We start from the raw sequence: 16,770 nt of genomic DNA, 5'->3' as shown, positions 1-16,770 counted from the left end.
ATCTTGCTATATTAGGAATATGAGGATTTGAGATGGGAGTAGGAAACCAATAATCATCGTATTTATACATCCGTGATGTAACGAGTAAAGCAAAGAGAATCTAAACAAATTACATGTTTTCCAATGTAAAACGATTTTAATTATACTTGATTGATGGTTTAATTTTGGATTGGATATATAGAGATCAATTTGGTTCTCGTTTCTATATGTTATATTTATCAAATATACCATCAAATTCGTCATATATATAATTTTTTTTTATAAGACTATTCCACATTTTTCCATAAATTACATATTTGCTAAAAAAATAGAAAAAAGAAATATACTTCAGTGTCATAGATGTCGTTCTCAAATTAGTCAAATATAGTAAAAAATCAACAGTCCCATATGAGCGTCGAGAAACTCGGATTTTTTGCCACCTGGTCGGAGAAATTAGCAGCAAAACAGTCGGTGCTAGCCACTTCCCACGACGGATTCATCCATCCATCCACCGAGTCCACCACCATCAATTTAGTCAACGATCCCGGGGAATCCAAACACCCCTCTAAACTCGGCAACTCAATGAATTCATCCAATTCATCATCCGGGCTGCCGGAAGCATGTTCATCGGCAGGTAATATATAGCGATCGGACAACGGCGGTTGCACGGTGGAGGAGTACGACACCGAACACAATTCTTGCATGGTGGCTGCCTTGGCGGCGGCGGCTTGGACGTCACGTGGCGAGACAGACGCCGGACGTGGCAACAAGTCTTTGAGTTGAGGAAAGTTGAGAATGGCGGAGTTCCCTTTGATGGACAAGGCGGCGACGTCGTGAGCTCTTGCGGCCATCTCCGGCGTTGAAAAAGTGCCAAGCCAGATACGGGATTTCTTACGTGGTTGTCGTATTTCCGACACCCATTTGCCCCAACTTCGCATTCGAACTCCACGGTACGCCGGAGAACCTCGACTCTCCTTCCCTGGAATCGGTTTCAGGCAAGTGTTGGTGGTGGCAACATCAGAAGTTTGATTGAGTTCCGCCATTGGTAACCGGAGAGAGGGTTGAAAGGAGGAATTATATAAGATGCAAATGAGTTGCAGAAGTGGCTGTTGGAGTGCATATTGACTATTTATAGTGAACTTTAACCTACCAAGTCTGTGTACACATACTTTGTTTCTTATTTATATTATATAAAAATAAAAATGTATAAATGTATATTTAAAATATAATTATACAGAATAATATATTTATAGAATAGACATATGCAGAGGTCTTATGTTTGGTTTGTTTTAATTTGAAATATAGAAATCGGAAATAGTATCATTTTCAGTTTTTCACTTTTTTGATGAATAAAAAAAGTGGGCTTTTTGTTCCGATATTTTAAGCTCGATTGTATCCAAAAGAGATTTTTTAAAGAAAATCTTGAACCTAACCAAACTGTAGAAGCTCTATTCTAGATTCGAGTCTAGTTGGTTCGGTTCTACTTCTACAATTTGAAAACCCGAATTTGATATATCCTTGGTCAAAATGAATCATGATCGACATTGAAAAAATTAAAATTTTGTGATGTTCATCTACACAAGCTTTTTGCATGAAACCACCAAAGTCAATAGATCTTATTATTCATACCATTCTTTAAAATTTTTATGAATATTTTTATAGACTTTTGTCTAATCATTCATACGTATCATCATTTACAATACATAAATAAAATATTATATTTGTTTAGTTAGGAGTATAAAAACGGACCATACCAAGTATATATAAAATCAACCAAGTCAATTCTATAGAAAGATAGACGTCCTGTCACCACTCTCTTTTATCTTACATCTTATCTTCCCTAATAAAAGAAAACATTTGTTATCACCTAATTCAATATGTCACATGACATTTTTTTTACTTTTTCAATTTCTTTTAATTCCACTTGGCAACTAGTGATTTTTTTGGCTTTTTGGCAAATCTAAAAATATGATAAAATTTATTGCATTTTAAAGCAATTTAAAGAAAGTTGACTCACTCCTTAAAGTCTCACGTAATCAATCAATGAATGTATTAAATTAAAATAAATCTTCTTAATTTTCAAACACAATTTTCGACAATCCATTTCAATTTCACGATTATTTGCAGAGACGTTCGAAACATCGGTTCATTCACAACTCAATTTTGATATCTTTTACATATTCATTTTTGTAAATTTTGTATAACTACAATCTTATTCATCTGTCACCTTTTCTTGAGAGATTGTGTTTATAACATCAAGTTCATCATCACAGATTGATCCGCCAACATCTACTACATCAGGTCAGCAATCCTTTTTGTTTTAATGATTAGTTATTTTCTAAATCATTTTGATTCTTTTTTTATGTGAACATTTTATGTATTCCTCTTATCTTTTCCATGCTTTGGTCGAATTTTCCTCTTAGTCTAATGTTCCAAACATTGCTCATGTTGTAATGCATATGTGTTGTTCGATTAAATGTCTCAGAGAAGTTCATCACCAATCGACTGTATGTGTGTATGTGTGTTTTATTCGAATAATTAAAGGCAATGTGGTAATTTCCTTAAGCACTTGTAGTGTCTGGACTAATGACATCACAGAAAATGGCATAAACTATTGTATAAAAGTATTCGACAATATATTTTTCATGTGGTTATTTATTTTCTTCAAGTAATATGGCCCTCCTACTATTTTGTGTGTTTGTGTGTTTGAAGTCAATTATTTTTTCATTGACTGTTATTTAAGGATTAAGCTATAATAATTAATTTGGTATGGTTTTTAGTGGTCCACTAACTAAATGCTATAAGAATTAACCTTTGTGCACAAGAAATTCAAACAAAAGAGGGACAAAAATGAATCTGAAATAACAAGGGAAATGTTACTTTTAATGTAATCAAAAGGACTTGAGTTCACAAAGGTAACTAACAGGAAAAAACAATTAAATAAAAATACTACCCAAAATGCCCCTGAGACTATTTTTGTTCTAGATTTTAAATTACTCTTACAATAAAGTCAACTACCTAAATAATTACTCGCCCAAATTACCCTCCCTTGATTGGTCATAAAATTATGTTTCTTTGTAGACAACTTCTTTTGTATAATGCTTTCATGTTTATTTTTGTGTGTTCCATTTATTGCTTGCGTTTATAATTTAATGCTAAAAGATCATCATGCTAATATGTATGTTAAGAACACTGATGCTAGAGAGGAGGAAAGAAAAATTAAGCTTCCATTTTTTTTTTTGATGAATAAAACTGAAAACACGAAGAATAAGTTTCCAATATGAGATGAAAACACCAAATTTTTTCATTCTTCTTTAAAAAGAAAACCAAGGAAACTCATATTTTTTGTGAATTTTATAAAGAATAATTTTCCAACAGCTTTTTGGAGCTACTTGTAATCAGTCTATGAATTTGTCTACTGTTCAATGTCAAGTGTTGATAGATGCGTTTTTCATGGTCTGAGACAAGGGTAGCAGGGTATGTATAATCTACATCTTTTAATTAAATTGAATCTGCTTCAATGTCTCGGTTAAGTTAAATATTATATGCATTTGAATTTATTTTCTCATGCGATGTACTATGATTTATTTGTTAATGTTAGAATTTATCTTTATTTATTGATGTTCGTTACTCTATTCCTGCTCAGATTAATGGAAAACACCAAGATTATCATGATTAGTGATTTGGCTCTATCACAAGATGACTACATCATTAAGGTCCGAATCATGCGTCTGTGGAAACAAACCTCCTGGAATCAACAGGTCTGTATGATTGGCATGATATTAATGGAAGAAAGGGTATTTCATATTTTTTTGTTTTTCTTATTATATTAAATTATATATGTTATGTTAAAATTATTTATATGTGTAGTATAACTTATTAATTAATTTTTTTTATTTTAAGGGCACCAAAATTGAATGTAATGTGGATAAACCATTTGTTGATCACTATAAGGAAAATGTTTGGTAGAATATGATGATTTCTACATTCATAAACCCACATTAGGGTTAAATAATGGCGCTATAAAGTTTGTTGATGGTTATTAAATGCAATGATTTTTGTGGACCACAAAATTCTTTTGCTTTTATTGACTTCCAATAACTTCAAGCTAATGTAATCCAACCGAACATGTCATTTGGTTAGTGTATTCCCTTCTACCCATTCGTAATGGATTAAATTATCTAAATTTAATTCTTTCCACCATAACAAATACATACTTACACTTTTCCTTGTCTATAATATAGATATTATATGAAACGTTTTCCAGTGTTTTCCATTGGAACCTACAAAAGACAAACATAAACAAAAAATGACACTCAAAATGGAGGATTTATAGTGAGTTTCATTTTTTATACCTATATTTATTATACTTATGATACTTTGTTTTTTAATTTTCTTTCTTTTAAAGAGGACGTGAAGTTTTTGTTACTCTATGGGGACGGTATGCTGATGAAATTATTGCATATGTTTCTAAGCATCCTGGTCATTTTGTATTGCTTATTCAACTTGCTAAGTTGAAGCTTGTCCGTAGTACGTATTTACTAAGTTATTAATTTGTAATATGTATATTCTTAATGAATCTATGATATGAAATTATTAATAGTTATAAAAAAAATAAAATAAACATTTCAGATCGTCCATATGTCAATAACACTTACTTGGCTACAAAACTTTTAATTGAAGGAGACATTGAGGAGATAACCTCTTTCAAAAAAAGATATTATGAAATTTCCACATGATTTCTCATTTCATTTTAATGTTTTATTAATTCATATTTATAATATCTAACATTTATTAATTGGTACAATAAATAGTTTACAAGCAAGAAAAAATTCTTCAGCTTCTTCGGTCTCACGTACCTGGGATCATCCATCATGTATTCACTACATGATGACTTTCTTCAAAAGAACTCTTTTTACCAAATATCCGTTATTCACGAATTGGATGAGGTACATAAATTATCCCCCTGTTAATTTGATTAATCTAATACTTCAATCTTTACCACCCCTAAATACACCTACTATCATAGGGAAGTTGTGCGGTAATTCTTGGTACAATAAAGATGTTTGAAGATAATCATAACTGGTGCTATAATGCTTGCACAAAATGCAAGTCAAAGGTTCAAATACTTAAGGTTCCAAATGAGATTGTCGATGGCTTCGATGGCTTGGAACAATTTGAAGAGAAAGAGATTTTGGTGTGTCAAAAGGACAATTGCAAGGGCAAAGAAGTTATTGTTGAACCAAGGTGTGTAACAAATAATACCTTTTTACATTAATCTTCAATAATTTTATATTTCTTTTTACTTTTTAATATTTTATATGTTTTTTTTTAAGTTTTATGATCAAAGTTCAAGTTCAAGGTTTAGTTGGAGTTGCCAGTCTTACAATGTTTGATCGAGCAGTTAGAAATCTTCTGAAATATTTGCTGCTGATTTATTATCAATATATGAAAGGGTATATGTTTTTTATAATCAATATCATATTGCATTATAAAAATTAATTTTTATGCATTTATTTAATTGTTATTATTTATTAATATTTTTCTTAATTCGGCAATCCAACTGAGTTTCCTATTGAGTTGAACGTCATGCTCGATAAAAAATTGGCTTTCAAACGACATCCGTTCTCGACTATCTTTATTTTTATAGGCTTATTTATATATTACTGAGTTTCCTATTGCTACTGATTTATATTTTTATAGGCTTAGACTGTTAAATTCCGTGTAAAAATCATAACTCTTCCATACAACATCCGTTCTCAACTGTCTTTATATTGACGAAATTGTATCTACGAGATTTCCAACTCCCATTTAGATTGTTTCGGCTAACAATCAACCGATTTCTATTTTGGTTTCTGTGTCGACCACCACTCAGTTGAAACTTCGAAAAATCGTAACTTCCTCATATGCACGCACTCGGCTTACGATTACTATGACTTTAGTTTAGATTTCTTAGGTTAGTAACCAATCTATCTAAAATTCACTTTTTACGATACGCATAGCCGCATCGGGTTAATCGCGAAACTTCAAAGAAGCATAACTTCTTCAGATGAAGTCGAAATTCAGAGTTCTTTATATGTACGTAATTTTTGTCACATATACAATAACTTTGGCTAAGATTATTTATCCTAAATAATCTTCTATCAAAAATGTTGTTTTATCTCTTATTATTTCTTAATTATCTAGCCCGAATCTGCGGGCATTGCAATGGAGCCTGAGGAAAATGATTAACCCTAAACATCTTATTCCTTAAATAAGGCTCAAAACCTGAGACCTGGGATTTTGGACTCTGGCGGCCACCACATCGCGACCAACAACCAACCGCAACTGCTAGTTAATGACGTGGCTCGCGCCGCGAACTCCAATCAACCGCGCCTCAACCCAGCCAAAAGCCTAATCCAAACTTAACTTAAAAAGGATAAAGGGCTAGACCACAAACTATAAATTTGTTTTAACATTTCTCCCCTACTTGAAGTTGATTTCGTCCTCGAAATCCGTCTTCGCTAATTTACGGAACACAACCCATACACACATATTGTATGCCTTTTCCAAAACTACTCACTAGATTGGAGCATCATCAAAAAGGTTCTCGAGGCCCTTTTGGACCTAGGTAACGCTCCCATTTCAAACTCAACCATCTGTACTAACTAAAACTGTAACAACTACCTTTCTCACCACTGACGATTTGATCAATCTCCTTGTGATACCATACAAAACCAAAAACTCCAATACTACAACCACAATCCAAATCAAGCGAGGAGTTTCCTGTGACATCTCGAAATTTAGGTCTGAAGGTTTGTATTGATCGGATACACTTCAAGTATAAAGAACAAAAGCAAACTAATCTAAACAAATAGAGAACAGAAAGTAAAGAACATAAGGAATTCTCCAAATTGTCTTTCACCAAGAAAGGGTTTGTTTTCACCAAGAAAACGAGTTGTCACAAAGAAGGTCACCAAGACGATCTCAACATTAGGGTTTACCCTAATCTTGCTTATATACTAATATATACATGTATATCCCTTGATTGAAGGGATTGTATCTAATTTATACTAAGAACCGATCCTTATCACAAAGATATCGGATTTGCTATCTATTCTATACATATATGTATCATTACCTAATATAAAAAAGATTACATAGAATAACTATCTACATGCTGACGTTGATAGACTTGCTACGTTGACGCTGATGGTGATGTAGATGCCGACGCTGATAGACTTACATAGAAATTGACTGGCACTAAGACACCATAAAAAAAATCAGGCAGATCCTTACACACAACTTCTGACCACTAGGCCCAAGCATCTAGGACATACATATATCATATATCCACTCTCTCAAGAATGACTAATCATTCCTCATGTTGGCCTGCTATGAAGTGTACTCACTCATGAAACTTCCACCAACCCTGCAGCCATTCGTGCATGCTAATCATACATAATGTTGGATCCCATAGACAGTCGAATACTTGATTCTACCCTAAGCCCTTCATCATACAAGAACATGAAGTAAGTCTAAATCAAACATTCTCAGGCTATAAAATCTTAGTTATGTAAAACTATGATGCATACTAAGCAACTACAGTAATGATGTCAATTTCATCTAGTTTACAAGAGATTCTTCTAGGCTATCAGGCATCACACATCAGGCAATTCTATCATGCAATTCCTGAGGATCCCTAGCCTATAAACTAGCATGCAATTCTATCATAATCATCATAAGCAAATAACAGTATGGGTATCTTGGGGTACACTTTCTTGCTCCGGCTGATCGTACACATCTTATCTTTCTTTGGTTACCTTTGAAAACAATTTTGAAATTTTTTTTGAAAACTTTTACAGATCCTTAGTTTGAGTCTGGATTCACATGAATGCTCAAGCAATTCACTCACACCAGGGCTCTGATACCAACTTGTAACATCTCAAAAATCAAGGTAAATTATTTTGTTTTTTAAAACCACACCAAAACCATAAATTGTTTACAAAACATAGTTTCCAAATATCAAAATAATAAATCAGAGTATCCCAAAATCAAATCTCATAATATCTGAAGGATGTGCATGATCAAGCCTTCGCCTCGCCCCGATCATGTGAAGTACCTGAAACATAACACTTAAAATGTAAGCCAAAGCTTAGCGAGTTCCCCCAAAGTACCACACAACAGAACATATATAAATAATACATACTAGGTCCGCAACCTTCCGGTTGGATTACCCCCAGCCCACAACCTTCCGGTTGGATTTCCCCGGCCCACAACCTCATGGTTGGATTTCCCCGGCCTACAACCTCACGATTGGATTGCCCCATTCTGGCCCACAAACTCGTGGTTGGGTTGCCATCGGCCTACAACCTTTCGGTTGGATTGCCCGAGTTTGTTGATTGGCAACACAAAGTAGTATAGTCTCAACCCAACCACGCTATGTCGACAAGTATAATAGATAAAAACACATAAAAACAAACAGATAATCATGCATATCTTAAAAGATCACTACAGCGGCCTTGAACCGCTTCAACGCAGGTTGTGACTGCACCGGGGCCTATCTCAGCTCCCTCATCTGGAGCTCTATCTCGATCTCCCGCCGCCTAGCGGCCTCCTGCAACTCAACCAATGAACCATAGCGTTGTGTGGATACAAACTGTCGGATGTTCGTCTTGAGCATGCTCAAGTACCGGGTCGTCTGAGCCTGCTCAGAAGTAGCAAACTCGGGGCAAAACATGACTCTCTCTGTAAACATCTTGGTGATCTCCGTCACCGACTCAGTCCCCTGTCTCAAATCCATGTACTCCTGGGCAAACCTCTCTCGCTCCACCAGAGGAACATATCTACAATGGAACATCTCAGAGAACTGCTCCCAAGTCATATCATTCCTCTGCTCAGGAGAATACGAGCCAGTAACAAGTCTCCACCAATCCTTCGCTCCATAAGTTAGGGCTAGCCCACTTGGCTAACAAGGAGGTTTATAATCTAACAACTAACTAGGAGGTCCTGGGTTCAATCCCAGGCAGAGGAGATATCTAAATTATTTGTCGTTTCAAAAAAAATCCTTCGCTCCGGACCAAAGAAGGTTCAGAGCGGACTTGACCTTCTAGTCAGCTGGGCAAGAGCAAGTGCATAAACATCCCTCTATGATCGGATCCTGAACTCCATCAAATACTGGGGGCTTCATATTGTCGAAGTCCCGGTACTAGAAGGCTCTCCCAGTGCCAATCCTGGTAGCAGCAATGGCTGCGGTGGCTGCAGCAGCAACAATCTCAGAAAGTGCATCGTATCGCTCATCAAAGTACTCCACCGTAGCGGTCTTAATAGACCCAAACATCTCTGGTAACTGCACCCAGAAGAGGGTAACAACCTCCTCCTGAATGGTCTCCCTAACTCGGCCCTCAGTCAATGTTGGCCTATCCTGGCCACCAGCTCCTGATCCTTATCCGGATCTTGCCTCAAATCATCTCGTAATTGCCATACTAAAAATAAACCAAGGAGATATCAAATAAAACACATATCATACCGTGGGAACCAACTCTCAACAAAACGTTAGGGGTTGTGACTTCCCTACTACGCGTGCGGGTCCTGTGCTTCTAGTAGTTAGGGCTCATACTACCTTCCACACCCACCTGTATTTGTCTCAGAGGATCATCACAACAACCCTAACAATACTCACTAGAATACGCATACACTCTATCCTCAATTCCTAGAGGAAGGCTAAATATTACGCAACTGGTCGGATGACCCACACAACTCATCCATGAAATTTCCACCAACCTTGCAGCACTCGTGTATGCTAATCATACATAACAATGGATCATATAGACAGTCGAATACTTGATTCTACACTAAGCCCTTCATCAAACAAGAATAGGAAATAAGGCTAAACCAAACATTCTCAGGCTATAAAATCTTAGTTATGTACAACTATGATGCATACACTAAGCAACTACAGTTATGATGTCAATTCCATATAAGAAATAAACCCTAGGCTACCAGGAATCATATAATCAGGCAATTCTTTCATGCAATTCCTGAAGATCCGTAGCCTATCACTAGCATGTTGTTCTAACATATCACAATATCAAATAACAGTGTGGTAATTTGGGGTCTACTTACTGACTCCGGATGATCGTACACATCACATCCTCTTTGATTATTTTGAAAACAATTTGAAAATCACTTTTAAAGCCTTTTCCTTAGTTTGAGACTGGATTCACATGAGTGTTCCTCCAATTCACTTAAATCAAGGCTCTGATACCAACTTGTAACATCCATAAAAATCACAACAAATTTAAACTTTTTAAAACAACCCCAAATCATAGAATGTTTACAAAATCATTGTTTTCAAAGTATTGTTCCATATTAGAGTCTCCCATAGATCAAAGTACATAAAACAGAGGATGTGTATGGTCACGACTTCGCCTTTCCGCGATCATCCGGATTACCTAAAACCACAACTAAAAACCGTAATCCAAAGCTTAGTAAGTTCCACCAAAGTACCAACACATAAATAGATAACATATACAACAATATGTCGGGTCCAATCAACGATTGGGTTGGAATACCCCAGGCCCAGTCACCCTTCAAGTCCAGTCATCCTCGGGATGGAATACCCTAGGTGGAATGCCAATATATAATGGGTCTAGTCATCCTTAGGATAGAATACCCTCAGGCCCAATCAACCATCTTGTTGGAATGCCCCCAGTCTGTTGGCCCATGCATACAACAGTAAAGCCTCAAGCACCAACCAAAATATGTGCACATATAACAGATAAACATATAATTAGTCAACAGACAACCAAACAGATCTACAGATCACTAAGCATAGCATCATCCTATGTACCAGGATACAAATCTAATAGATCACTACAGCACAATAGCATACTATCACATAACTGGATATCTAATCCAATGGGTCGGACTTGGTGCCTTCGACCTGTAAGTACAGCGAGGAAAAACTAACCTCTAACTACTGAATCACTCAGATAAATCTCAGTTTGCTGGTCTGGCAAATCCCTGCGCTGTCATCATAAAACACATCCAACTAATAATTGGATTGCGTCCCATATCTAAGATTCTAAGCTAGGGTAAAAGACCAATTTACCCTTTATCTAACTTGGCCCAAAACCAAGGTCCGACTCAATCATACAAAGGCCCAAATCCTAAAGCCCTATATATATATATATGTGTGTGTGTGTGTGTGTGTGTGGCCTCATTGGCGGAGCTTCATTAGGGAAAGGGGGGGTGTGGCCTCCCTAATTTTTTGGTTTGATATAGTCCTTCTAGTTCCATTTTATACATTTTAGACCCAAAAAATATAAAACTTTGGCTGTGGCCCCCCCCCTGCTTACCAATTTTTATACATATTATATTTTCGGCCCCCTCGAATTAAATGTTGAAGCTCCGCCCCTGTGTGGCCCAATCTTCCAAATTGGGCCCAAACCCATCGTGGGCCTAAAATCCAAGGAAGACCAACATGCTAGTCCAAAGCCTAAAACCCCTACTGGCCCAAGGCCCAAAATCGATCCATTGGGCTTCAGCACAGAACGCCTAGCGTTCCTCTTTACGACACCTGGCGTCCGAACGTCGGGCGTTCCCATGTAAACGCTTGGTATTTGCTCGCTGTTTACCAACTTCCAAACCAATGACTTAATGGCTTAAGATATCCAGTCCAAACTTCATATCCAAACATAATGGAACGTCTATAGCCATAAAGTTGCAAACTATATGGCCATACATGGCTACAATGAGCCCAAAATCTAAAACTCCCACTCCTTAACCCATTAAGACACTTCACAACTTGCATGGAGTGAAAGGAAGGTCTAAGATTACATTTTTTCACTTAATCTACCCTAAAACGTCCAAAAGGACAACTCCTTTGGTCTACGGTAGCTCCTACCCAAAAAGACCAAGAAAATGGGGCTAATAAGCATAAACTTCTAACATAAGCAAGATCTAGAGATATAATGATCAAGTTCAGAACTTTATACCTCCTGGAGGTTGGTAGGATGATGAAGATCCCAGATCTAAAGCTTCTACAAGCTTCCAAGTTTTACCACCACCTTCTTCTTCCTTTGGAACACACAAAAACACACACTAAAGCTTCAAAATGCAACAATGGGGCTAGGGTTTGCAAGATGGGTTGTTCTAAATATGGAGGCTGATGAGAGAAAGGGTTTTGAGGCCATAATGTTCTTTAAATAGGGTGCAAACCCTAAAAATTAGGGTTTGGTCTCTACGTGCAAACGCCTGGCGTCCATCATAGAACGTCTAGCGTTTGAACGCCGAGCGTCCTATGCCAAACACCTGGCGTTTGGATCAAAGGCCAAAATGCAATATACTTCAATTTTAGGGTTAATAATGAAAGTCAGGGCCGACCCTAGGGGAGGGCAAGCTGGGCGACCGCCCCGAGCCTCGCCCTACAATTTATGATTTGTGTATATATATAGTTTTAGTTAATATAAATATAAATATGCACTTAGAAAACAAATGTGGTTTTAGTTGAGATGGTCAAGGCGCTGGTTGTGTTGAATCCTACAAAAAGTAGTGCGTTCGAATCTTCTAGTAATTGCTTTTTTACAATAGAGTTTTATATTATTTTATATTTGACTTATTTTTGGTAATTTTTTGTGTCTCTTAATTATCCGGTCCAGGTTCTTGAGAATCTCCCAATACTCTCCTCCCACAGCGTCTTCTCAGTCCTTAAGAAGCTTAATCAAAATGTGAATCGCCTTTTATTTCTGATAACAATGTGATGCTAAAGCTAGATTTCTAATTTCGATTTCTGAACTTCTTCTTCAATATTTGATTTATGAATATTCAGATTCCTCAATACCATTAAACGATTTCTGAAGTTTGATTTTAAATATAACCCTAACTGATATTTGAATAATCATATTAAAGGGTTTCTATGTTCTGATTCCTAATTTCGATTTATGAAGTTCTTTTTCAATGTTTGATTTATGAATCTTATGATTTCTCAATACTGTAAGTGTTTTTTAATCAAACATTTTTTTGAACGACTTGATATCCAACATCTGATTAGAATTTCTAAATAGTGTAACCAAAATATTTGATTATGATTTCCGATTTGGGCTCATGAATTTGACTCTTTTGACACTTGTTCAGTTGTTCCTGTTGTATCTGACTCTTTCGATTTGATAATAAAATTTCAAATTTTCAGACACTAATGATTACTTTGTAAGCTTCTCTTTTGTTCTATGACGAGTACTCGAAACAACAAAAGCTTCAAGTTATGTGACTGATACGAACCGAGTTCTTTACTTTTTTCAAGAATTAAATCAAGACAAGTATATATGTTTTATCAAAAAACTCCATTTTGCCCTTAATTTGCGCTGGAAAGTTTTGCTTCGATGATTTGGTGGTGGTCTCATCTTCTAGTTCTACATTATGTTGTGTTGGGTTGTTTCCAAAAATTCATTTTGACAATTTTACCCATGTTGTTATTGAAGCTTTGTCTAGTTGATTGGTTTATATTTTGGTTGTTTTTTGTTATTTTATTTTATTGTCCTCTATTTTGGTTGCTTTAGTTTTTTTTGTACTATGTACTCTAGCTTCTTGCTGGTTTTTCTGTTTTTATTTGTTTGCTTTTGTCGTACAAAAAGATTTATGTGGTGTGATAAAAAATCTTATTATAAAGATGTGAAGCAATATGGAATTTCTTATTTGTAGATATCAGAAGCCATATGAAAGGTCTTATTTATATATATATATATATATATATATATATATATATATATATATATATATATATATATATATATATACTGTATACATAAAAAAGTTTCATTGTGGGTCTCATTTGTGTTTTGGTAAAAGCTACTAAGATTTGAACTATTAATTGTAGTTACTTGATTAGAATTATTCGTTTCTTTAAGGGGCCTCATTTTTGCCATCGCCCAGGGCCTCAAATTGGCTTGGACCGGCCCTGATGAAAGTACCTTAAAACCGGATGTTACACTCATACCCTTGTGGGTTTTATAATCATTTATTGATTATAAAAAGGGAAGAATGTTGAAATGGATATTTGAATATAATTGGATATTCTTTTTCAAAGCGGATTTGAAGACCGGTGTTACTTCGAGGGGGAGTTGGGTCTTGATCGCTTGGATCTCGTTTGGAAATTGAAGTTGGGACATCTAATCCTAACTTTGAGGAGGAGGATGTTAGGGTGCAAAGTTCTAATTGGATGTGGCTTACCCTCCTGTGATGTGTAATGGGTTGAGTCTTTCCTTTAAATAGGAAGCGAGTGACTCGCATTTATGTAAGAACCCATTTGGAGAGTTTAGTCTACTGAGAGAATTTACATTACCCACTTGTAATATCTTGCTATTCTAATGGAGCTTAAAACGATATTACTCTTTGTGTTCTTCATAATTGATTGATTCACTTGATCTTTACAATTCCGCATTTGTCATCATATCCGGATCACTACACATATTTTAAACATAATAAGTATCTTTTTGTAACATCCGAAAATCCAGGTATTTTTCCCTTTATTCTTTTAATACTAAGTTTTTGGCAAGGACCCTCCCCTCGTACGCTGGGCGTACGCACATGTACGCTTAGCGTACGAGGGCGTGCATCATCGAGCATCGGAGCGTCGTATGCGGGGCGTACGGGGAGGTATGTAGGGCGTACGTGGCCTGAATTAGAAACCCTAAATTTTTGGTCTTGTGTCCTATTTAAACCTTCTTATGACCTTTAGACCTCACTTCTTTCAGCCTTCATTGCCTATCAACGTCCCTAGAAACCCTAATTGCCATTGGAAGTGAGTTTGAGCTTGGCGTGTCAAAAGGAAGCCATTTTTGGGTGTGCATGCAAGGAGAAGAGCTTGTGGTGCAATCCCTGGGTGCGGTAAAGCTTCTAGATCCAACATCTTCATCATCTTAGGAAGCTTCTGAAGGTATAAAGTTCATACCTTACTCATCTATTGTTTAGATCTACTCTTGAGCTTGTTTTGGTCTTTTTGGTCCCTTTTGGAAGGTCTTGATGAGTCAAGACCATTTGAGATGCCAAACCTTGTAGATCTAGATTTTTAGTGGCCTCTTTCAGCTTAAATGTGCAAACTTTATGGTGTTTGTGACCTCCATGAAAGCATTAAGTCGATTATTAAGCTCTTTTGGACTTTTGAGCTTCCTTAAGCCATGCATGCACATAAAGTTGGCAACTTTTCGTGATTAACCACTTCAAGGAGGTTAGATCTGTGTATTGGAGCAAGTGTCTTAACCAAATAAGAGCTTAATGCAAAGTTGGCAAGCATGAGGAGTACGCCGGGCGTACAAGCTCGTACGCGCAACATACAGGCCATTAAGCATGTACGGTACGCACAACTTTATGTGATTAACCACTTCAAGGAGGTCAGATCTAGGTATTGGAGCAAGTATCTTAACCAAATAAGAGCTTAATGCAAAGTTGGCAAGCCTGAGGAGTACGACGGGCATATTAAGCGTGTACACTTAGCGTACAAGCTGAGTACACCCCGCGTACTCTGCAGCGGGCTGCAGTAAATAGGCCTCCGGTGGTGGGCTTCGTTTTTGGACCTTACGAGTTTAGGGCTATATTGTGGGCCTTAGTCTGGTTAGGTTAGGTGGAACAGTCTCCTTGGTGGGCTTCTATGATCATAGGTTGGGCCTTTTGGGCCTTAGGCCCATTATTATAAATGGGCAGAATATGGTTGGGCCCATTAAAAGGAAAATGCTTTTGGGCCTTATTTGAAGAGTTTAGGCTTAGGGATTTTGGGCCTTGGTTGGGTTTGTATCATAATTTTAATTAGGTTATTTTGTATAATTATACAGTATGAGATTTTGGAGATTGGTAGCTGAGCAGTTATTATATTCAACAGACCGAGGTGAGTCTTTACACTATATCAATGGGTCAAAGGCACCAATGTCGGCCCACTATCTGACATGTGGATTGATAGTTGTTATGCAATTAATTGTCTAAAGACCCCAAGGGTAGCCCGTGACACTTATGTGAAGACCATGGGGGTAGCCCATGGCACTTGGATATCAAACCATGGGGTAGCCCATGGCATTCCAGGTAAATAACATGGGGGTAGCCCATGACACTTGGATGTCAGACCATAGGGGTAGCCCATGGCATTCCAGGTAAATACCATGGGGGTAGCCCATGACAATCTTATGTATGTGGCATGGTATTCTTTGGTTGTATGTTATGTAATATTTTGGGAACTCACAAAGCTTTTGCTTACAGTTTATTTGGGTGTTTTCAGGTACTTCCGGTACTAAGGGGAAAGGCCCGGCTTGATGGCGCAACATTCACTCCCATCAATTTCTGCATTTATCGATTTTGATAGTCTGATATTTTGATATGATATGGTGTAATGAATTTTGAGAAACAAATTATGATTGTAATTCCTATTTAAAAAATGAAAAATTTTATCTGGATTTTTGGGCTGTTACAAGTGGTATCAGAGCCTTGGTTTGAGGGATTCGTGCACACTCTCGGGTGTGTTAGAACTCATATTGAGGAAATGATAACCCTTTTCAAAAGAAACAAAAGTCAAGTTTTTCTAAAAACGGTTTTCTTAAGTAAAAAGGGAGAGTGCAATGCGCGCGATCGGCCGAGCTCAAGTAAGTGTTTCCCAAAATATAACCATGCTTATGAATTGCAACTAGTATGTTAATATGTTAAATTCATGCTAGAATAGGGCTTAGGATACCTTCAGGAGTTATGTGAATTGCCTGATTTGTGTGATGCCTTGTAGCCTAATACAATTCAATGCTATGAGTATATTTCTTGGAATCGATGTTGACTCTG

At 36.6% G+C, this 16,770-nt stretch overlaps 1 pseudogene; it reads right to left on the bottom strand.

Moving 5' to 3' along the window:
* Nucleotides 1-308: 308 nt before the first annotated feature.
* On the bottom strand, nt 309-1,056 carry LOC145115697 (dehydration-responsive element-binding protein 3 pseudogene; annotated as a pseudogene).
* Nucleotides 1,057-16,770: the final 15,714 nt, after the last annotated feature.

This window comes from Lactuca virosa, chromosome 5 (assembly GCF_052849685.1).
Source record: "Lactuca virosa cultivar CGN04683 chromosome 5, Lactuca_virosa_CGN04683_v6, whole genome shotgun sequence".
NCBI classification, from domain to species: Eukaryota; Viridiplantae; Streptophyta; class Magnoliopsida; order Asterales; family Asteraceae; genus Lactuca; species Lactuca virosa.
The sequence above is the reverse complement of the archived record's forward strand: the minus strand, read 5'-3'. Positions and strand labels throughout refer to the sequence as shown.